We start from the raw sequence: 25081 nt of genomic DNA, 5'->3' as shown, positions 1-25081 counted from the left end.
GTTTCTTGAGAGATCGTTCAGCGAGCCAGTAATAAAAAACTACTTCGCTCAATCTCTGCTGTCACTGTAAACTCGGACGTGATGTTCCACAGATGTGCAGAGTGTGCTTTTCCTCTTGTTGTATTCAAGAGTACTCGCTGTGTGAGCTCCTCACTGCGTTTCCTTTACTTTTCCTGTGATTATCTACGTGGAGTGCGGTGACAAAATAGTCTTGAACATTTTCGGTTTGTGAAAGGAAACACTAAAGAAAATACAAGTGATGAACTTTTAAAATATCAACAGTACAGCTAGAAGAGTGGAAGATAAAATACGATTTATAATGAAATTCACAATACACTTAAGGAAAACATAAACGCCCGAACAGGGACTTGAACCCTGGACCCTCAGATTAAAAGTCTGATGCTCTACCGACTGAGCTATCCGGGCCCTGGAAAACGAACGACACTGTCGGGATCCTCGTAAGTCACATATCTCTTCTTGTGCCGAAGCGCAGTCATACCTGACCCGTCTGGAATGACCACTGACAGACTTTATCCAGAAGCGACGACACCTCACCCAGTAGAATGAGTGAGAAATACAGCATGACATGGGGAGGTAAGGGGCTCCCACAATTAATCTTTCCTCACATTACTGATTTTTTCAATAGCATTTTGACCTTTTTTCACATTCAGATTTTTTCGCATTTAATAAGATCTTTTAATCAACAACATTAAGAACGAAAACAAATGGAAAATTTTTTGGAACAACAATTAAAAAAAAACCTTTCAATGCCTTGGTTCTATAACTGTGCACACCCTTTATAAAGGGAGTTGTAACTATGCTGAAATTTAAAGAGCATTTCTGTAGAGAAAACAAAACATTTTCTCTGCCTTGATGTTAAGCTCAGGGAGCCTGCCTTTTAGAAATTCTATCTCTAAACACCTTGCGCAGCCTCTCGAGAGACTAACAAATATTGTTTTGAGAAATTGGCTCACACACCGGAAGGCACTAACGTTTCTCTTCGTTAGTGTATGTGAATAACTGTTTAACCCAAGATGTTTGTAATTGTGATTTTGTTAAAATTCAATAAATCGTCTATCAGCAGCAAGAAATTACTATGAAAGTAAGATTTTTTTTATATCATAAACTGTAAGACATGAAGAGAGTTTACAGGTCGTATCCTTCGCTTTGTCTCTTAAATTAAGCGTTCAGGATTCAAACCTGTGTTCGGACTGTTGTGTTTCTTGAATTTCTTATAATCATCAAATGTCATTGTTTAGTCCATCAGTTTTTTTCTCAGTTGTACAATGGAATTCACGCAGCTTTCAGCTCAGTGCGGAGTCCAGAGGGAGGACTCGCTCGCTGAATGATCTCTCAAGAAATCCTGGGTGAGATTTAAAAGGTGTCTTCTTCAACAGCCACGACACGTCTGAAGACCTCTGGATTTCCTGAATATAACATAAAATTAGTTCAAATCATTTGGTAGTTAACAGAGCTAAATGCTTTAGAGGTACATTTAAAACAGCAGAGCAACACCATAGCACTTCGAGTGTGCCTGAATTTAATTGTGTAAATCTGGCTCTCTATGATCACGAGCAAAGAGTTCACATTCAACAGAAGATTGCGATGTGAGCACAGTAATATAAAGCACCTAAAGATACCGGGATCTCATACATGCAAAGCATGCCTTCTATCACTGAGCTAAATCCTCAACAGACCTATCAATGGAACTGACTTAGAGATGTGCTGATACTCTCTGAACACAATCCACCACTCACGAAGAATGCCTACAGTTTCCCGCTTTCGCGTTTCCTTTACTACAGAGTAAATTCATAGGAATGAAGAAATAAGGAAGGAAAAATAATCGCATCGAAACTTCCAGAGACTGGGTAAAAATGAATCAGTTATTTTTATATCCAGTCACACGGGCGACAATGATTGATTTATCGACGGGGGAGTGCTTTTTTACCTCCTCACTCGACTACCTTGATTAAACTACGCATAGAACAACAGCAGTACTGATGATTTTCATGGACCGACTTGTTTTGTACAACTCGAGTGATAAAGCCCTGTCTGCAAATATTGTAGAAGAACGAAAAAGGGCGAAACAACGCTCCAACGACAGGAATGGTAACAGGAAGGATCATGTTATTTAATATGTCCTTTGGAGATGCCTTGTCAACGCACACAGGCGTTAGAGCTGGACAAATAATTGATAGTGGTGTTTGTAAACAATCATGGAACATTATTTCTAAACCAGGAAGAAAGGAGCAAACTTAAACTTTAAGAGACAGAAACGACACCTTATCACAGCTAACATTAATTAAAATGACATCACAATAAAAGAGCGGAGCCTTGAGTGAATCAAATTAGTTTTCATTGGACGTCTGTCTCTTCATAACTTTGTAGGTGAGAGGGAGGATTGCGGAAATGTGCCGGTGTTTCTCAGAAGTGCGTTGGTGCTACAGTATAGGTGCCTTCTAAATAATTGAGCCGGGTTTGAATCCCGGCAAGTGCATCCCCAAATCTTTTCAAGAAAATCTGTGATCCGGTAACATATCTTTTGAAACTAGCATTCAAGGTAGGATACGTGTTCTTAAACACCAAAACACTCAATAAGGAAAAAGCAGATCTCTGTACACAAGACGGCAGTGCGATCTTAGAATTCCTGTGTTGTTGACGGATTCAGACTCCTTCTCAGAGGTCTTTGCTAGCCAAATAACTTTGCAGCTGAGGAAGAGCACTACGGAAAATACCAAACACAACCAGCGAGCGTGCTCTTAATGCAAGGAGCTGTTTTTTTTTTCCTCGCAATAATCATTATTAACCAAAAACAGCAGCACAGGTAGGTCGCATTTGTGATTATGTCACTTCTCTGCTTCAGGAGGTCAATAAAAGACTCTGAAAGTAGTAAAGCAAAACTGAACTCAAAATCATATTAGGAATTCTGAGCGATATATCCATACAGGTAATCCAATAAGAATGTTGAAATATTTGAATATCATCTCTCTATATATTTCGCTGCTTTTTACCCGGAGTAAAACTATTGGATTGAAGGAATGCTAACCGCTGGGTTAAAATGTATAGTTGTTATTTGGAGAAATCTGTAAACTCGTGATCTTATATGTTTTAAAAGACAGCACAGGAAAAAACGACAGTGCTGATTATTTTCCGGAGACGGAGCACTGATGACCTATCCGAGCTGATTGATAAAGCCCACCCAGTGGATACTCTAGTAGAACGTCAAAGAACATTCACCATTGTATCCAAAGAAACCACAGGAACAACATCAGGAAGCACAATCAATTCCCCTTTTAAATCTTTCCTGTAAGGTATGCTATGTGAATTCATGAAGTTAATCCTCTGATCTCTTTTGACCACGAACAAAGTATTTCTGATGGAGCGCTATGTTCGAAGATTTAATAAGCTTTACCCCTGCCAATGATTCGGCGTGAAGAATTAAAAGTTTCACAGACAAAAGCAGCTCACCACCACAGCCAATATTAAATGTACTTGCCGGTACACTATCATGTGCACTGCCTCAAAAGTGATCTCGGCAGATGTTGTTCCCTACATAAAGCTGAACATAATTACAAAGATAATTTATGTTGAGAAAACAAAATATTTTTGTACCTTGATGTTAAGCCTGTATTTTAGAAAGTCTATCTCTAAACACCTCCCGCAGCCTAACAAGAAGTGCTTTTACTGATCGTATTGCAGGTCTTAAAGCACTAACATTTAGCAGCGGTGGGATTCGAACCCACGCCCCCAGAGAGACTGGAGCCTAAATCCAGCACCTTAGACCACTCGGCCACGCTACCTTCCTCCATGCCCAACTTCCTCACATTGCTGGCTTGGTAAATGCCGGGGGCTTCAGCTCTTGTCGTCGGATCTAATGATATCATGACGTGGAAGTGACTGCACCTTTATCTTCCGAGATGCTTTCAATACCACAAACACTACTTTCACCGGCACAAACAGCAATAATGAAGGAGGTGGGATTCATCCTTTGTGCTGTTTGTAGGGGCGCAACTCTACGGTGATCTACTGACTTAAAAAGCAAAATTCAAAATCCTCTGCTACTACTGTTGCTTTTTTCATAGTTTCTTCAGATCCTTCATTTGAACGTCGATTTTGAAGGATATTGATGATAATACCACATAAATTGTGGTTTTCTTGTGCTCGCCAATTTTATTCAAATACCAGCCTTTTTTACAGTTCCTTGCGTGTTTCACAAGGTATAATATCCCCCTCGCATCCTCAGCTAACATATTTTAAAATTACAATAAATTATACAGCATGCATGTTTACATTTATATTAAAATTAAAGTAAATATACCAGAACACATACAGTGCTAACCCAATAATTATTGTCAGGTTCTCCAACAAATCTGCGTTGTTATTTTAACATGTTTCAGCTGAGGGTGCAACAGGAGTATAAATGAATTTTCCCGCCAGCCATTCAAAGACCAAATTCCATGAGTGAACATTATTTTCTCAGACGTTGCCGGCATTGGACTTTGCCGGTGGTATTGAATTATGTCCACAACTATTGTAGTAGTTCCTTCTTGAAGTTCGACACGTGCAAAGCACTCGTAATATCATAGGTGTTAAAGTTCGCTGAGTCTATTCGAGTCGTGGTGTGTATCTCTGCCTATCATTGGGAGACGGGTAGCTTTTTTACACTCAGATTCCAATCTTCAATGCTTTGTGTGAGAGCTTACATAACTTTCATTTTCTCACATTTTCTGACGACTGTTCCAAAGGGGCACCCTGTCAATTCTGAATACTTTTCAAAAATCTGCCTGCATGTTTGATTATTGTCACTTCATTTCGAAAAAGTTCAATATTGATCATAACTAAAGAAAATAATGATCACGAACAAAAAAGGGATAAAGATGCCAGTCGATCTTGAATCACTGCTGGGTGACACGGGCTTCTGTTCTGATATGGTTGTACGAGAAACAGGAGGAATCGCCTATCTCCTATAGAACATGAGTTGAATCAGGAATGAGACATTTTGTATACTCGTGCATATGTCAACGCCTGACCTACATCGTAAAACTAACATTAAGTTGTCAGAGACATTCATTTATATACAAACAAGAGACAGACCAAGTAATAATTCTACATTAGTTCAGGTGGGTAAACCTGAACTAACTAACAAACCTATTAATAATTCTACATTAACGTGTCCTACACTGATCAGACTAATTGACATGGTCTGATTCAGAGCCTGTGCAGTTCGTGCTAATTACAACAACGACAGTTCTGAACCCTCATCACCGAACTGAGCACAAGTTCAGCTGTTCTCCAGTTTTGTTAGGCATGGTTTTTCATTGCAGTTCAGAGCTGGAGCTGATCTCCAGACAGTACAGTGTTTTGGGTAAGTTGTCGAAATTCGCATGAGGCTGCAGACAACTTACCCAAAGTGTTTTCTATAGCTTTCAGGTGCAGTTCATTTATATAAAAGAATGTAAGTGGTATAAACGCAACAAGCCAGACGGCAGTAGAACCTATAATTTTCTGACGCGAGGCCTGACGCGCTAGTCATTACGCCACTGACCCTGCTACTGTAGTGCTAAAAAAACACGTTTTCTACATTTATGTCTGTTTAAAAATCACTCTCTAAAAAAGACAAAGGGTTTGTGTGTCGCGCTAAAATTCCGCTTCATTTCGAATGCAAATAAAAACCGTTTTGTTCCAACAAATCTTAAATTTGTCACATCCTTCATACTATACTTCTCTCTTGTATTAGTAAAGCATTTTGATTTAAACTGAACAATATATGAAAGGTTTCATCTATACACTTACACATAATAAGTATACGAATAAATACTCGGAAGAAGCCGCAGCTCAGGTATTAGAGAGATTTAAATCGGATCGGAGGATTTAGAGTCCAGACTGCAAAAAGACAGCTGACACAGGTCTTTTATAGAACCGTTTTGATTTTCTCTCCTTTGTCCCCGTGGCGTCATTGTCCTGCTCGCAGCCGAGCCCGACACACGTCTGGTTTTTGTCGCTAGGCGCACACCCTGCGGTCCATGTGGGTCCTAATACCCCAGTACAATGACGGAACACTAAACTGTAAACAGGTGCCGTCCTTCGGCTGAGACGTAAAACCGAGGTCCTGACTCTCTGTGATCGTTCAGGAGAATGGTGGTGGTGGAGGGGAGTCCCCATTACCTGTAAAGCGCATTGAGTGGAATATCCAGAACAGCGCTATATAAGTGTAAGCAATAATGATTATTATTATTATAATGTAAAATGCAATAAAAAATAAAAAAATATATCAAACTTTGATTCAAAATAGATTAATGTAAAAACTGATGAAGCTAATGCTTTTTTCAGGGCTATATCCACTTTTGTTTTAAAAAGCGAAGTCTGTCGCGATTGTGAAAGTTAGAGAATGTGTCCCAGCGGGTGCCTTCATATCGCGAGCGTCAGTCTCGCCCGTAGCTGCGAGAAGGTTAAAAGCGCCCAAGTGATCTGTCTTTCGTCAGAGTACTTGCCGGAGCAGTAAGACGCAGAGCACCATCCAGCAGCTGTAGACGATGTTCGGGGAAGAGCTAATTCTGTTTTTAGCACAGGGAGTGAGAATGAGCTCAGTCCAGCTCCCAGCACAATCCATCCTGGTTTGGTTAAAGTGCGTCTGAGGCTCTTTGGATCGTAACGTAAAAAAAAAACAATTGCTCACATCGTGTGACTTCCACGACAGGAAGGAAAGGTATCACTTAAAAAAATCAGAACTGAAGATTTGGATCCTGGGCCTCAATTTGATCAAATTATTAAAATGATAATTATCAAAATATCAGACTGTGTTTCTGCAACATTTCGTGCACAGTACGCCATTTTAATCTAAAACAGTCACAACGAGGGCTTTACACGCAGTGTGGGGTATTTTCCCCTTTTATATTTTTGCCACTTTATATCGAACCTGTTATACTCCCAGAAGTGCACAGTAGCTTGTACTTAATAAAAATGTACAATTCACCACTGGTATAAACAGATGTGTGCCGTGTTTGCCTTTGTAAGCAGTTGTTTAAAAAATAAGTTCACAATACGATAAAAACACAGAAAGCACAAACTTTATAATACAACGATACAAAATCAATACCAAATCATTATGCCAATTAAGTACCTATCCTTTGAAAACAGAGAACACCTTTATATCTACAAAAAAACTTGACATTTGTATGTATTTTTGACTTACAAAGCAGACAGTGTAGTCCCTTAATTCAAAGATCAGATCTTGGCCAAAACAAGACAATCAGACGTGGGCTGAATTCGGAACAGGAACCTCTACTTCGTCGTTTATTGAGCTTTTGATCAATGTCTGATTGAAACAGATTCGCTTTTTTAACTCTTTGATTAAAGTACACAAAAAGCACCTTCCTTCGAGCCGGAATCGAACCAGCGACCTAAGGATTCCCTGTTGATTTCTCTACAGTCTTCCGCTCTACCAACTGAGCTATCGAAGGAATGTCAAACATTGCATTCTGGCACATACTGCCCAATGTTGTGAAATGTTCCGGGTGATTTAAATCCCAATTCGACATCAAGTTTCCAACTTGTTTCCTTAGTATTGTTTACCTTGAATTTAAGCCACGAACCAGGATTCTACTGTATAAACTTCCAGGGATATTACAAAATGTTTGATGGGGCATCAATCATTCCAGGCGGAAATTGACTCCTTTTTTTTCTCGAGGGATCATATTAAACATTTCATTAGTATCGAGAGGAGGATCACCATGAGACACAAAACAGTTTCTTTCTGTCTTTATTAGAAAGTACCGTTTGTGCTACATTAATAATATTTTCGTGGAAATAAAGAAGTTGTAAATTTTAAAATTTATATTTGAATCGAAATGTGGTTTTGAGTTAAATATTAGCGTGTTCATGTAATTAGTTCGTGTTTGTCATTACTATATATATAGCCATGTTACTAGAATTTGTAACTGAAGTTTACTAGTTGTGTTTTTTATGATGATTAGACATTTGTTGATTACAATATTGTATATAATCTATAATTTAAACTACATATTTTTCAGGTGTGAATAATTGTATATTTTAAGAATAAATTTCTAAAACAAATCATTGGCTTTATTTACTAGTTTCTACACCTATAAAAATCTTTCTGTGATGTATAATAGACCTTTAACTATATATGTATAATAGTCCTCTAAATTCAGCCGTATAATAGAACTCCAACCATTTATGTATAATAAACATATAATCATAGATGTCTAATTGACGTATAACGATATACGTATATTAGAATTTCATTCTAGACCAGTTACGGAGCACATTTACACGTCTAAGGTATGCGTTTGATAGTCGTATATTCTACATCTTTTGCCCACTGGGATGTGCCGATTTTAACTTAGCAAACCAAGATACACATTTTCTAATGCAGCCTTAATTACAAGACAGTTTGTTTCTCGAAAGAGTGTTATGTAAAAAAAGAGAAAAACGAAAATATATGGATGACAATCTTTCAAAGCTGAAGATTTTACTTTTGAAAAATTGACATTTTATTTATGCAGATGCATTCGCTGATTTTAGAACTTTGCTGTACTTCCTGAATCATTTTCAGTGTTAAAAAGTGGGTGTAGATTATTCTTTCACGCAAGGACGCAAGTGTGTACATGTGTTTGATTTTCGTTTCACTGATTCTCATTGAAGATTTGGGAATTAACGACGAAAGAATCAGTTGCCTCGGAAAGCAAAAGGTTTGCTTCTCAACGATATTGAAGACACGCCCATGTAGAGCAGCGTGTGATGATTTGTACTATAAAAGACCAAGTGCTCAAAGTGACGTCTGCGATTACCGTTCAGACTTTTCATCTCGGGCGCACTTTTAGAAAGCAAAGATAGAGCAGTTTTGTTGAATCACTCTGCAGCCGCTGTCAGCAGAGTGGCGCAGCGGACGCGTGCTGGGCCCATAACCCAGAGGTCGATGGATCGAAACCATCCTCTGCTATGTACATTTTATGCACGATTGATAAGCACACCATCAGTTTAATGAAGTGCATTAAAACTGATTTTTTCTCTCGTGCGTATGCAAGCTTCACACTTACGGTACTCTTTCATCTTTACCAATAGCAGATGCCCAAATGTATCTTTGGTTGTTCTGCGATCTTTCATAGTTTCCTCAATTCCTTCAAATGAACATCCATATCAAAGCAATTATGTACATATATATATTACAATTAAGGTACATATTAAAAATATCAACGCACATTTGTATAATGCTCATTTAATAATGATTGTCAGGGATTGTCAAGTTCTCCAACAAATCTGTGTTCTAATTTTAAAATATTTTTGCTAAGGATACAACGGGTGTATAAATGAATTCTCCCAACAGCAGTTAAAGAAAAATTCCACACGTGAAGATGGTTTTCTTGGACATTGACTTAGGTACTTAATTGTTTACTTGTTGTAGTTTCACACGAGTAAAACACGAAGATTTCCTGCAACATTCAAGAGGGTTTGCAAAGAAATCCCTTCAATTTTTACCAGAGATTATGTTTACATCATCACAATCTGAAGCGCGTCCCTGAGTGCGTTTGACCCACCAGCCTTTTGTATAACAGCTGCACAGGGACACATTCCTGTTGCTTTTCACAACTCACATGTTTGTAGTTAAAGAAAATAAAATACTGTCATTTTCCTGCCAGCTGGCAGTATTTCTTCTGCACTGACCAAGAGTAACCAAGAACTTCATTTAATCTTTCGCAGGCTGTAATCTACAGAAAAGGGAGTGAATACATGTACAGTATTAAGCTAAATCAAGCCGACGGAGATGCACTGCTGTTGTTTTTCTCCACTTTTCGTTAAAAGGAGAAAAAATCACTGGCATTTTTTTGCAGCATTTCTTCTGTCCTGATAAGCAAGATTTGTATTTTATCTTTCAGAAGTTGTATGAATTTCTTGAAGTTCAGAAACAACTTGTTACAGAAAAGAAATGAACACTTGCTTCAAAGTAAATCAAGACGTATGTCTCTCTTGCTGTGTGTGCTCTTATCTGTCCATCTCTCTCTCCTCTTCTCTCACTCTGGCAGTCTGTGCAGAGTATCTGAAGGGGATGTAACACCACTTGGCAAAGAAGAAAAATTCTCAGAGGCAGAATAAAAAATCATTATTCTCTTCTCAGTCAGATTCACAGCTTAGACTCACACTCAGACTGAAGCTCAACTCCATAGTGATCTATATCCTGAAAAACCTAAACCAGAGGGCATTCAGGCAATCAGTGCTGCTACATAAATAATATCAGACAGAACAGCCTGGACTCAGGTCACATCTCCCCCTTTTCTCCTTCCTCACAGCCGCTTAGAGACATAAAAGAGCTCCTGGTTCTCCTCTCTGTGAACTGGGCTCAGGGGTCACTGATCTGGCAGTTGTGGGCTCTGTTCCAGGTCGGAAGCAAGAAGGTTCTATTAACCCTTTCCAGGTCTTCCAGCCCTTCAGTATTACTTTCTTTACTGTATATCAGGCTCCAAACATGTTTTTTAAGTGTTTTATAACACAAGTGAGTGTGGAATTATCTTTGTATTTATGTAATAAACACCAGTATGGACACTCTGATCAGTATATTGATTATTAGTAGCCAAAGGCCGATGGTCGTGACTAAAATAGTGACCAGTTGACCAGTCTGTAGCTCTGAGCAGTGGGACTCAGATCACACAGAAGAAGACCTGTCTGTGTGTGATTCTACACCAGCCCTGGGATTCAGCTGCTCTCACAAGTGTCTCACAGACAGTCTTATAAATGTACAATTAGATGAAGTCTTGTAACAGTTATACAGTTAATTTAAATCATCAGACTACCTATAGAGCTGAGAGCTGGGTTGAAATAAAACCAGGATACACGTTTTAACCTCCAGGAACATAAGTCTAATCCTCCTGGCTTCTATACTCTGATGATTCGTGTAAAACCCTTGAAAGCGCTTATTTCAGGGACTCGTGCTCGTTCTCTATTGCTCCACACGGGTACACTTTGTAACACATTAATCTGTGAAGTAAACGCTTTTCTTTTTGCAACATTTCGAGTACCTCTGGCATTCATGAAAAAGACACTCAAAAGCAGCAGAGACGCGCTCTGCTCTGTCAGAATAAGCGCTGTGACGTCACAGACACCAGCCAGAGCGCCGGGATCAGAGAGAGAGACCGCGGGAGGCGCACGGAGCGCACAGAGATGAGCTATTGATCACTTATCTATCAACAACCAATTATTTAAACTGAAGAACCGTAGAAAAATCGATTAACTTCACCGATTGGTGAGTACTGATTCATTTCTTGACCCTGTTTAAGTATCTAGAAAACAGTTAATAAAGACTGTATCGACCAATTACCATAATGCTAGTATTTATGTAATATTAGTGATACTTACAGTGTTAGGGTCAGAGTATTAACACTCATCATCATGTTAGTTTTCATGAGAGTATTACTGTTATTATAAGTATTATTAGTCTAGTAGTAGTTTTTGTCAGTGTTAGTAACAATGATAGTGTAAGTTTTGGTGATAGTGTTACTGTTGTAATATTAGCAGTACCTGCATTAGTGTTAGTTATAGTGTATCTGTACCTAAGAGTGTATGCGGTGCCTATGTCCGTATATAGTGTCTATTTGTGTATCTGTGAGTCTGTGAGTGTATACAGATGCAGCTATTCAAAGTGCGCGTTACAGACACGTACCGCAGGTGGCATCGCGCAGCGTGACGCAAGATGACGCGTGGCACCGCAGTACGTGATTGGTTGACCGACAGGGGCACTCGTGGTCCGTTGGTCTGTCGTAGAAAGACTTACAGTAAACGTCTTTGCTGTGCCCGTTGTAGATATTGAATTTTACCACTGAAGGGAAATCTTAGTAGCTGAGCATAAAAAGAATAGGAGCATACTGTAACGCGTGTGAAGGCCATAAACGATATTAATTTTGGAATATAAACATACAGTATATACAGTAGCTGGTCTTGGTACTTTAAAAAAAAAATACACACCAGTATTCCATTTCTCCCTAAACATTTTAAGCTTCGAAGTCTTTAACTAACGTGATACCGGAGTCAACAAGCATACTTTTAGAATTTGATTAATAGGGAATAGAATATGGAATCGCGTATCTAAAGAATTTAATAACGGTATGATTATAGTCGTGTACTGCGACAGGGCTGTGTAGGGCTGTTTCGCCTCCCTGTTCATGCGAGTTGTCTTGTATCCTACTGGTCTACGTACCTGGCTAACAACTCGTAGGATGTGTGTTCAAATCAAGCTGGTGCTGGACTTTTCTTTTAACAAACATTTCTTCGAAAAAATAGAATAGCGATATCATGGACAATCAAATGACTTTTATATTTCAAAATATCGCAACATGATCGATTCTAAGTCATTTTTGATAACAATCAACAAACAAACAAACATTTCTTTGAAAAAATGAGACGTTTCCCTTGGTCAGAGATATAAATATATAATATATAAATAAATTTAATTTAACTAGCATGTAAAATAGCGTGTGAAAAAGTGGTAGTTTTAAGCTTTTCTGCTAATATAATATGGAATCGCGTATCTAAAGAATTTAATAACGATATGATTATAGTCGTGTACTGCGACAGGGCTGTGTAGGGCTGTTTCGCCTCCCTCTTCATGCAAGTTGTCCTGTAGCCTACTGGTCTACGTGCCTGGCTAACAACTTGCAGGTTGTGTGTTCAAATCCAGCTGGTGCTGGACTTTTCTTTTAACAAACATTTCTTCGAAAAAATAGAATAGCGATATCATGGACAATCATCTGACTTTTATATTTCAAAATATCGCAACATGATCGATTCTAAGTCATTTTTGATAACAATGAATAGTCACCTTCTTCCCTTCTGACAACGGTCCCTGCTTCTGTTTCCTGCTTCTATTGTGTGTGTGTGTGTGCAACAGAGTAAATTTTTATAGGAGAAATGGAGGCTGGACAGTATGCGTTACAATATAAACATTTATATTGATTTAAATCGTGTTCTGATTTAAATCGCAAACGCGTGTTTAATTATATGTGTTTTTTAATCATAATCAGGCTAATGCAACATAAGTTGATACAGTATCTTTGTCTTCTAGGTATCTTAATAAACTTTCAGCATAGCTTTCTACCCGTTTAGATTTATATTTCTTGGGATGTTGGGATCAAACGTGGAAGGATTAGATTGTAATACGTTTTAGAAAAGTGTAATCTATACCTGCCCAGACTGTACGCCTTCCTAAACTAGTGTCCTGCCCTTCCCCGCGCACCCCAGCCGGGCGCTCTTCGGCCTGTGCCCGGGACGAATGTATATTTTGATATTTACACCCGGCGCGGCACCGAGGGAGCGTCTGCATTTATAACTTAGTTTTTAAAATTAGTCAAGCAATATGAAGCATCTCCTTTTACTTTTAAGTCCCTTAAATACATTGAGCACAGCTTTCTCACCACTTAAGATTACTTTTTTGGTATCATCCTTACACAAAGCAGAAACTTTCCGATGACATACGGTACAAGTGGAAAGATTACAGATTTTAATCGTCTTTAATTTTGTTACGTTATACGTTTTAGGAACGTTTCATCTAAACAAACACCACAAAACTATTCTCGATTGTATTTCTGAATGTTATGTTACACCTACAGTAGTTCACTGCTTTAAATACATCGAATTAAGAATGTTAGGTGTAGCACTTTAGATCTTTTTTTCTGAACCAGTGAAAATCTGATCATGTTCCTCTATAACAATAATAAAAAACTTTATTTTACATATCACCTTTAAAAGTGGCATCTCAAAGCAATACAGTAGATCGAAAAACAGTTAAAAGGGACCAAAGTAAATACCAGACAAACGCAAACGCGTTTTTAATAAAATGCTTTTATTCATTCAGCAGGGAGTGAGAGGGACATCCAGCAGAGAGAGACACACACACCGGTTTCCATTGACAAAAAGTAATTGTTTTTTTTACATGTTTTGTTTGTGGACAGACTGTCCACAAATGTGAGACTGTCTTTCTCAGACTTACATTCCCGAATGTCCCCCGCCCCGGTCAACAATCCTAGGAAGAACACGAAACAGCCTGTTAATAAAATTGTTACAATTTTGTTCGGTCAGTTCTTCCTCCCAGAATTTATAGATCGCATCGATCAGTTCCTGCTTTGTGGTGGGCTTAGCGGTTTTCCGAACGTAGTCTTTCAACGAATGCCAAACCATCTCTATCGGATTTAGATCTGGGGATTCGGCTGGAGTTTTCACCCAGTTCACTCCTTCTGCTATAAGCCTCGCCCTTGCTGCTGTGTGTTTCGGATCGTTGTCTTGAAAGAGACGGTGCCTTGATCCAAACTGCTCCCTGATATATGGGGCAGCATGCTGTGTGACCACGACATCCTCGAAGAATACATGGTCCATAATTCCTTCAAAAATAAGAAGTGGTCCCGGGCCTCTTCTAGATATACCCCCCCAGATGTGAACCTTCAGTGGATGTTTGGGCTTTGGCTTGTCCACATATCTCCCCTTTTTACAAAATGCCATTGTTGAAAACTGTTCCAGAGCCACTGTTGTTTCGTCGGTAAAAAGTACATCCTGAAATGCCTCCCCCTGTTCAATCCATTGGAGAGCTTGCTTGAGTCTTTCCTCTTTGTTTTTTAGCCTTATCATGGGGCATGTGTTGGTTTTTCTGTATCTCCATCCAAGCCTCCTGTGTACTCTTCTTATCGATGTCGGGCTAATATTCGCACCGAGGTCAGCCCATAGCCGTCTTTGGACTTGCATCGCCGGTAGCTCATCATTTTCATCAGTCAGTTTGTCGATAGCTCGCACAATAGGACTTGAAAAAAAGAGATCAACAGTTAGTTTTAAAAATAATGTGCGTAGTTGTATTTACATGCAAGAAAGATATTTTTAGAAATTTATTTACCTTTGAATCGTCCTCGGTTTAGATTCTCTTTGCCTCCTCTCCCCTTTATAATGCTGTCTCACTGTGCTTTCAGAAACGAAGATGTCCATCGAAGCCAACTGCTGTACAATGTCCCGTGTTGACTTCCCGTTTCTTTTCATCTTCATTATTTGGTGTGAGAGAGTCTTCGTGATTTTGGCCATTGTCCGTCTCCTTACCAAAGCGATACAGTGGTGCAGCTTGAATTCTGTACCTATATACTGTATGGTATGGTACAGATAAACCTTACACCATACCGATGAGCTAATGCCAGGGAAAGACACTCCTATTTTATTTAAAACACAATACGCCAGGAAATGTGTCTGATGCATTAGCAAGTTAAAACAATTGGGTCGAAAACCTGGGCGTAACACCATTTCCTTTTTCTGATCACTCGCTTTCTGGATACACATCTCACCTGTCCTGTTCTTTGTTTTCCTGGTTTGCTGATTATGCCTGCTGCGGTCCACTCCTACCCTCACACCTAAAGAATACTATTTTAAATTTCTTGGCGCAGTTCATTAACCCTTGTATGTGCTGTCCGCGCCCAAAATGCAATTTAAAAAAAGTCAAAAACCGCGCTCAAAATGCAATTTAGAGCTTAATAGGAGACACTCCACAGGCATTCACAACAGCAACATATGAAACGTTTATTTTTTAATCGCGTATCTAAGGAAATCTCAGTATTTCAAATAGAGAAAAAAGACCTGACTGACAAGCCGATACATACTCTTAGAGTTTGATTAATAGGGAATATAATACAAAAATATAGTACTAAAAAAGGTACTACCACTTTTAAAGGTGATATGTAAAATAAAGGTTTTTATTATTGTTATAGAGAAACATGATCAGATTTTCCCTGGTTCAGAAAAAAAGATCTAAAGTGCTACACATAACTTTCTTAATTCGATGTATTTAAAACAGTGAACTACTGCAGGTGTAACATAACATTCAGAAATACAATAGAGAATAGTTTTGTGGTGTTTGTTTAGATGAAACGTTCCTAAAACGTATAACGTAACAAAATTAAAGACGATTAAAATCTGTAATCTTTCCACTTGTACCGTATGTCATCGGAAAGTTTCTGCTTTGTGTAAGGATGATACCAAAAAAGTCATCTTAAGTGGTGAGAAAGCTGTGCTCAATGTATTTAAGGGACTTAAAAGTAAAAGGAGATGCTTCATATTGCTTGACTAATTTTAAAAACTAAGTTATAAATGCAGACGCTCCCTCGGTGCCGCGCCGGGTGTAAATATCGAAATATACATTCCCAACACTAATTGTGCCCATCTGTCATGCAAATAAAACACCTTGAATTGAATTGAATTGAGGGAGAGAGGGGAGAGTTGTGAACAGCAACACATGAAACGTTTGCACATATAGTTAATTATTACTTGGTTTTCAAAGTGCAATGAAATACAATATTGTTGTTGTTGCTGTTCTTGTTGTCTTTATCCTGTAAAGCGTTTTGAGAAGCCACCTTTAAAGGCGATATATACTGTAAAAGCGCTGATTCTTATGGAATGTGTTCCGCCGGGGATTCAAATTTTTATTTATTTATTTTTTAATCGCGTATCTAAGGAAATCTCAGTATAACTTTGTTCATGAACAAACAGTGGCATGTTACATTATTATTAGTTTTTTTATTTCGAGAGACTGGATAAGTTGTTCAAGTGTTTTTTTTAACTTCCTGAAAAACAACTAATAATTTAACTATATGTGCAAACGTTTTATGATATGTCGCTGTTGTGAATGTCTGTGGACATGTGCTGGCTGGACAGGAGGCTCTACTGTACACAGAGAGCTTAGAAGACAAAGATATCAATTTATTTTAGTCAAAAATTTATATATCACCTCTAAAGGTGGAATCTCAAAGCAAAGTAAATACCCGACACTGATCGAACCCATCTGTCATGCTAATAAAACACCTTGAATTGAATTGAATTGAGGGGGGGCGCGCGAGATAACCAGGACACAAGGCAAATAAGATACTGTACACTCCACAGGCATTCACAACAGCAACATATGAAACGTTTGCACATATAGTTAAGTTATTACTTGGTTTTCAAAGTGCAATGAAATACAATATTGTTGTTGTTGCTGTTCTTGTTGTCTTTATCCTGTAAAGCGTTTCGAGAAGCCACCTTTAAAGGCGATATATACTGTAAAAGCGCTGATTCTTATGGAATGTGTTCTGCCGGGGATTCAAAGTTTTATTTATTTATTTTTTAATCGCGTATCTAAGGAAATCTCAGTATAATGTTGTTCATGAACAAACAGTGGCATGTTACACTATTATTAGTTTTTTTGTTAACAAGGCTCGCCAGCTAATGTGAATCGAAACCTGTCTTGCTAGCTTTTAAAGTCGTGCGAGGTGTAAACGACAATACAAATAGAGAAAAAAGACCCGACTGACAAGCCGATACATACTCTTAGAGTTTGATTAATAGGGAATATAATACAAAAATATAGTACTAAAAATAAGATACACTCTTCAGACATTCACAACGGCGACTGTCAGAAGATAGGACACAGCGGCTCAGGCACCCGCTGAATGGAAAAGGGGCACTTTAATGTTCTGTATGGCTAATACTAAAGCCAATACTAATATTCAATACTTTAATATCCTTTTCTGTATGTTTAACAATAGTGGGTACTGGCCTAATTCGTCCCTGCTCCCGTTGTTAGGTGTTAATGTGTTGTTAAGTGTGAATTTGTACCTGTGTCCCTGAGGTCTGGCTTTTTTTCTGGAAAACCATAACTCTGGTTTTGTTCAGTTTGACTGTCGGCGCCCAGGTCTGACAGTGCTGCTCCAGCAGTGCCAGGTTCTGGCGCAGCCTCTGTTCTGTGGGCGACAGCGGGACCAGGTCGTCCGCACAGAGCAGGAACTCAATTTCCATAATTAATGCAGATCAGTAAATCAAGGGACAAAACAACTATTGCCTCCGGGTCCTCAATGGGCTTTGACGTGCTAATGCGTTGGTTTAACAGTCCGGGTGTGGCAAGCCTCTAATGTCTCCCGACTTCGGCAAAAGGCACCCGCCTTTCATTGGAAGACAATGAACATTCTAGCCGTACATGTGAATATAGCATAAATACACCAAGGGATTGGGTGAGCTCCCATCACAAAAAAAACTGCGAACCTGCACTACAGCGAACACAGTACAGTATGGAGACCAAGACCTTTTACGGGAAGAGACGGGGTGCTTCTGCCGCCCCTGCTTCCAAAGAATGAAGGGTAAGCAAATACAGCAGACTTCATCTGAAATACGCGATTACAGTGCATATTACAAGGTATTATTGCCGTTTTGAATTTTAAATTCAATTATAATTATTTCTTCGTAGCCTGTTCTTCAAGAAAACACCGCACGGGCAAAACGATCTTCGAAATCTACCACCAGGACAGTAAAAAAGAAAGCGGTAAGACGGAAAAAAAGAAAAGTTTATTTTGATGTCTGTTCCGCGACTGATGAATACTACTGTGTGACTATTTCTTACATGAATTATGTTATTTTGCCAAAGGCCGTGGGTCTCTGCTCTCGGCCACTGGCCAGGGTGCCAACCTGTAGAAGCAGCACCTGTGTGGAGACTTTTCGGCAGCAGCGGGAGCAGTACAACGCATTACTGGGGAGGATTGGGAGGCTAGAGACACTCCTGAAAATGCAGAGGAAGGAGACAGTATGTTCCAGCAGTCAAACAGTTGAGCAGCTGTCTCCCGAAAAGTGCCTCTCCCCGCCGCGCAGGTTGCAATGCCTGGCGGAAGCTCTGCCCCCTACAGAGCACACACCGCCTCAGGACACTCCATCCCAGCCTCTCCACTCACCACTGCGCAGGAATTTGTTGATGCTGTCCCCGCCGTCTATCTCCCCCCAGGAAGCACTGTTTACAGAGCAGAATTCACAGACGCCAGTGGGACGAAAAATTCTCCCATATATCCAACTGTTACCCATCACTCAAGAGATGGAGGGGGGGTTGTACTTGCAGTGCATCGGCATAGACGGGAAAGCAAGAGCCGACCGCCACGCCACCCTCGTGTTTCGAAATCTTGTGACTTTTGAAATTTACTGGGGGTGGACGACGTCTGTAAATTTCGATGGGTCCAGAGGCAAAAGTGCCTTGCCTTGCAATCTCCGGGAAACCATTAGTAGCATGGTGAATCGGAGATTCTCAACCCTTACTTCGTGCGACTGGAAAAGAATTCGTGATCGGATCAACGAAATGCTTCATAGAAGGAGGCGCTCTTTTCCTCTAGTCTAACAGTCTGTCCACAAACAAAACATTCCTGTTAGACAAGAGGAATTGAAAAAAAAACAATTACTTTTGTCAATGGAAACCGGTGTGTGTGTCTCTCTCTGCTGGATGTCCCTCTCACTCTCTGCTGAATGAATAAAAGCATTTTATTAAAAACGCGTTTGCGTTTGTCTGGTATTTACTTTGGTCCTTTTTAACTGTTTTTCGATCTACTGTATTGCTTTGAGATGCCACTTTTAAAGGTGATATGTAAAATAAAGTTTTTTATTATTGTTATAGAGAAACATGATCAGATTTTCCCTGGTTCAGAAAAAAAGATCTAAAGTGATACACCTTACTTTCTTAATTCGATGTATTTAAAGCAGTGAACTACTGTAGGTGTAACATAACATTCAGAAATACAATCGAGAATAGTTTTGTGGTGTTTGTTTAGATTAAACGTTCCTAAAACTTATAACGTAACAAAATTAAAGACGATTAAAATCTGTAATCTTTCCACTTGTATTGTATGTCATCGGAAAGTTTCTGCTTTGTGTAAGGATGGTATCAAAAAGTAATCTTAAGTGGTGAGAAAGCTGTGCTCAATGTATTTAAGGGACTTAAAAGTAAAAGGAGATGCTTCATATTGCTTGACTAATTTTAAAAACTAAGTTATAAATGCAGACGCTCCCTCGGTGCCGCGCCGGGTGTAAATATCAAAATATACATTCATCCCGGGCACAGGCCGAAGAGTGCCGGCTGGGGTGCGCGGGGAAGAGCAGGACACTAGTGAAAGGCAGGGTTTAGGAAGGCGTACAGTCTGGGCAGGTATAGATTACACTTTTCTAAAACGTATTTGAAAAATAAAAACAATTACAATCTAATCCTTCCACGTTTGATCCCAAAATCCCAAGAAATATAAATCTAAACGGGTAGAAAGCTATGCTGAAAGTTTATTAAGATACTTAGAAGACAAAGATACTGTATCAATTTATGTTGCATTAGCCTGATTATGATTAAAAAAACACATATAATTAAACACGCGTTTGCGATTTAAATCAATATAAATGTTTATATTGTATCGCATACTGTCCAGCCTCCATTTCTCTATAAAAATTTACTCTATTACACACACAATAGAAGCAGGAAGCAGAAGCAGGGACCGTTTTCAGAAGGGAAGAAGGTGACTATTCACAAGTCAAAAATGACTTAGAATCGATCATGTTGTGATATTTTGAAATATAAAAGTCAATTGATTGTCCATAATATCGCTATTCTATTTTTTCGAAGAAATGTTTGTTAAAAGAAAAGTCGCATGAAGAGAGAGGCGAAACAGCCCTACACAGCCCTGTCGCAATACACGAATATAATCATATCGTTATTAAATTCTTTAGATACGTGATTCCATATTATATTAGCAGAAAACCTTAAAACTATCACTTTTTCCACACGCTATTTCACATGCTAGTTAAATACTTCGATGCTTAAAATCGTTAGGGAGAAATGGAATATCGGTGTGTATTTTTCCTTTCAAGTACCGATTCCTGGAATCTGACTGGCTGACACCCTTCTGAAGTGGTTCCATAAAATCTGGTATACGGAAAAGAAAGCGTTGATAAAAAAGCCTGGATTCTCATGTATCTGATACAAGTATCTTTTAATACAGTCTTTGCTGTGCTCTTGAGGATCCTTGTGATATTTTGAGCTCTAGCTGAATGATAAGTGTCGCATTTTAAATCATTTCCGTAGTAAGAAATTATGAAACGCCCTGTTAAAAGCAAGGGAGTTTTTAATGCCCGTTGAAGTAAAACAAAATGCCTGACAAAGTATGGCTTGGACAGATTCCAAGTGCTTGTACAAATGTGCTAAAGAAATTATACTTTGAGTATACAGCTTGTCCAAAGTCATTCATTATTAATACTATTAGTAATATCTTCGGTAAAGGCTTTGATGCATAAATATTTCCGATAAAGGTAGGTTGTGTACTTTTGTCCAACTGAGCAATCTTGCTTTCATAAAATATACCAACATTTTAATGACTGATGATTAACATGCTGTAATACACAGTTCAAAATTAAAAGCTCAAATGCTGTACATGAGAGGTTAAGCTCCCCCTGGCGGTTTTACAAGGTGAGGCCAGATAGTTTCCGGCGTGACGTCAGAAGACACGATTAACCGCGTGATACTGCGTGATACCGCGACACGCCCACCGGGGTAGGCCGCGAAATACCCCACCCATTTTGAATGGCTGCATCTGTACATCTAACTTCCTCCAAGTCCCCCTCTACAAACAGCCCCACTTGTTCCCAGTGGAACCAGCCTGGAGCAGCAGAACAGAGGTTTTTGTTTCTTAATAGTGTCTGCTGTTGTAAAACAAGTCATCCCTTGGGGATAAAAACTCTCCTTTGAGGCTGGTGGGTGTCTCCTGTATTTGCCCCATATTCCCAGGGCTTCTCAGCTGAGTGATCAAAAGCTGAACGACAATATGCTGAATTCCACACTGGATTACAACAGACCCTACTGGGAGAGCGGGCAGGGGAAGGGACTCCCCAAAAGGGGACACTCCTATCTTTATCTCACGTAGCCCGCCTACATTAATGAGTACAGAGTTTGCGTGAGTGAGGTCAATAACGAGCAAAATCAGACCCAATCTACTGCTTTCACCAACAACAGCCCTTTATTTTGGGTTTTAACCTCCACCTATTACCCCTCAGACTCAATCTTTCTGAAACAGGGTTATAGTTTAAGTTTTGCCCGGCCCTGTTTGAGCAGAAAAAAGAAATAATAGCGCTATTCTCGAAGGTCTAGCACAGTAACCACCAACTCCAATAACTTTAACTACAGAAAGAATCCCAGCTTCAGCTCAAAAGAAATTTTGAAATTTTAAAGTTTTTATTGCTACACAAGCAATAACAATTTACACTATTAAGTTCTTACATAAAATTAAATAAGATACAAAAGCAAAGAATAAAAACACTAGACAGATGTTGTGCAAGGCAAGAGGCATCACAAAAAAAAGTTTCAAACATGACCTGCTGAAACATGACTTGTGATCCATCACCATTTGATTGCAACATGCTTGGGCCATAATGTCAACTTCCAGACCCTCTCAGTTTCTTTCTCCCCAAATCTTCTCCGGTGGATCAAAATGTAGTCTCTCAAATAAGACACAGCCTTCTGTATCACTGACAGAGGCAGAGTTTTTTCCATTCTATATACCAATGTAGTTCTAGTCTTCCATAAAGCTTCCCTTAGGCAACAGATGACCTGCCAGGCTTTGCTTTCTTCCGATTTCAATAGCTTCTCAAGTCCATGTCCATAGAGCACTACCTGGGGGTCACTTATACCGCAAGCCAGAAAGCACCTTATCCAGCTGTTAGCCAATGTCCACACCTCTTTTGCGATGCCACAGTCCCACAGGACGTGCCGGATGGATTCTTCTTGTCCGCATCCTTCCACTGGACACCTTGATGTCTTCCCCATGCCTCTCGAATGCATCACAGCCCTTGTTGGTAAAACTTCATGTGCAATCATCCAGCACATGTCTCTGTGTCTATTCAACAAAACCGTGTGGCCAACCCTTTTCCAAACATGGCTGGGATCCCCAGCCACGAGGCCACGAATTTGACATACTGCACCTCTACCCTGCACAACAAGTTCCAACCTTCTTGCACTTGTCAACACATCCAGTGCCTCATTTTCCAAATTCTGTTCCCTTAAAAATTTCTTTATGATAAAATATGAATATGGGAGGTCAAAAGCAACAGGTGCTGTTAAAGGGATCTCTAAAACTTTCAATGTCCTTAAATAAAAACCACACAAAAAGCGAGACAAAGGATACTTTCCCCCTGTTCCCTACCGCTAAAGACAAATGTAATGATACATATTTGTACATTCGGAAAGTGAACAGTTCAGGCATGCCTTTTCCACCCATTTCCACCTTTTTTTCTACAACCACCCTCTTTACTCTCTCCCATTTTGACCTCCAGAAAAAATAAAAAATAGCCCTCTTTAAAACCAATAAAACAGACCTTGATGGCATAAAAACAGCACTGACAAACAACAGTAATGGTAAAATTACAGTCTTGACAACTAAAACCTTGCCTTCCATTGTTAATTCCCGTAAACTCCACAGACCGATCTTGCTTTTGACTTTCCCTACCCCCCTATCCCAATTCCTACTCCCCATCCCTGTCATTTCTGTCAAAGTTTATTCCCAAGATCTTTATTTCATCTCTACGAATTGCGATTCCCACATTTTCCTCTTCACTCCAGTTCCCATATTGCATCAGCACACATTTGTTTTTATTCAGCTTGGCCCCTGATGCTCCGCAAAACTGGGTTGTCACCTCCAAGCTATTTCTGACTCCCTTATAATCTGTACAAAAAACATTTACATCGTCCATGTATAGTACAGTTCTCACCTCTTGGGCCCCACTCCCAGGGATTTTAATGCCTTCAATCCCATTCTCCATTCTCAAGGCTTGTGCCAGTGGTTCTATGCAGCAAACAAAAAGGAGTGGGGATAACGGACAGCCTTGGCGAACACCGCAATTCACATTAACCACATTTGACATGCTGCCATTAATCATTATTCTACTTCCTATATCCTTATATAATAACCTTACCCAAGTGAGGAACCTGGTTGAAAGCCCCATCTTTTGTAGTACTCTAAACATATACTCATAAGAGATACGATCGTAAGCTTTCTCAAAATCCAAGTTTAAGACTGCTAATCCAATATTCCTCTCTCTCACATAACCTATGGTATCTCTAATCAGTATCAGGCTGTCCGTGATCCTCCTCCCTGCCACACCACAAGCTTGATCTGGATGAATGACTTCACTCAGGACAGATTTTAATCAAAGCGTTAAACACTTGGAAAGCAGTTTAAGATCACAATTCAATAAAGTTATCGGTCGCCAATTTGCCAGGTCCGTGCGATCATTCTTTTTGAATAGTAAGATCACAACTCCTGTCTTAAAGCTGTCCAGCAGTTCTTCTAAAAACTCAAATTCTTTAAAAATGGTTAAAAGATCCAATGCTAAAATATCCCAAAAGGCCCTGTAAAACTCAATGGGTAGACCACCCAACCCTGGAGTCTTACCCGTTTTGAAGGTCTTCAAACTTTCCATTAACTCTTCTACAGAAAGGCCTTTTGATAACACAGTATCGTCTTTTACACTCTTTGGAATGACTTACACAAATTTTTCTAACAAATCCTTAGACACTTGTTTCTTTCCAAACAACTCCCCATAGAAATCCTCAGCTACAGTCAACATGTCTTCCATACTAGTTTGCAAAACCCCCTCTCGTCCCTTCAATGCAGACATTAGTCCCCTCCCTGCAACCCTTTTCTTGAAAAAGAATCTTGTACATTTTTCACCTTCTTCAAGCTCTTTCACTTTGCTTTGAAACATGATTTTTTTAATCTTTTCTCTAGAGAGATTTAAAAGCTCATTCTTTAATTCTTCAGTTTCCTCACTGAAGTCCCACCCCTCTTCTAATAACTTAACATACCTCTGCAATCTCTTTTGTAATCCGTTTTCAACCCTTCGTATCCTAGCCTGTTTTCACCTCCCCATCTCTATGAAGAATGCTTTTGTACGCTCCTTCACCTCCTCCCACCACTGTGCTCTTATGCCAAACAGGACGTACAAAGACTGCCATTCCTTATATCTTTCCCTGAACCTGCTCCTCACTTCCTCATCCTCCAGAAGTGAAATATTCAGCTTCCACACACCCTTCCCCACAGTAACAACCGTTGGAATAGCAAGTGTACATGACAGTAAACAATGGTCAGAGAAAAAAACAGGGGTTAAGCCTGCAGTTGTGCAAGTAAAATCACGCATCAAAATAAAATCTATACGTGAGGCTTGGGTCCCATTAGACTTGTGCCATGTGAAACCTGCCCTCCCCTGACTATGAAGTTTGAGGGCATCTTTC

The 25081-nt window shown here is 39.4% G+C and overlaps 3 non-coding genes across 3 annotated transcripts; all 3 read right to left on the bottom strand.

Annotated features, from left to right (window-relative positions):
* Positions 1-353: 353 nt before the first annotated feature.
* On the bottom strand, positions 354-426 carry trnak-uuu (transfer RNA lysine (anticodon UUU)). The gene has a single exon. It is a non-coding gene; the product is annotated as a tRNA-Lys (tRNA).
* A 3292-nt stretch (positions 427-3718) lies between these two features.
* trnal-uag (transfer RNA leucine (anticodon UAG)) lies at positions 3719-3800 on the bottom strand. Its single transcript has one exon. It is a non-coding gene; the product is annotated as a tRNA-Leu (tRNA).
* A 3572-nt stretch (positions 3801-7372) lies between these two features.
* On the bottom strand, positions 7373-7460 carry trnay-gua (transfer RNA tyrosine (anticodon GUA)). Its single transcript is given in 2 exon segments — positions 7373-7408; positions 7424-7460. It is a non-coding gene; the product is annotated as a tRNA-Tyr (tRNA).
* Positions 7461-25081: the final 17621 nt, after the last annotated feature.

This window comes from Atractosteus spatula, unplaced genomic scaffold (assembly GCF_055471065.1).
Source record: "Atractosteus spatula isolate fAtrSpa1 unplaced genomic scaffold, fAtrSpa1.hap1 Scaffold_29, whole genome shotgun sequence".
In the NCBI taxonomy this organism is placed as follows: Eukaryota; Metazoa; Chordata; class Actinopteri; order Semionotiformes; family Lepisosteidae; genus Atractosteus; species Atractosteus spatula.
This window is presented reverse-complemented; position numbering and strand designations above follow the sequence as displayed.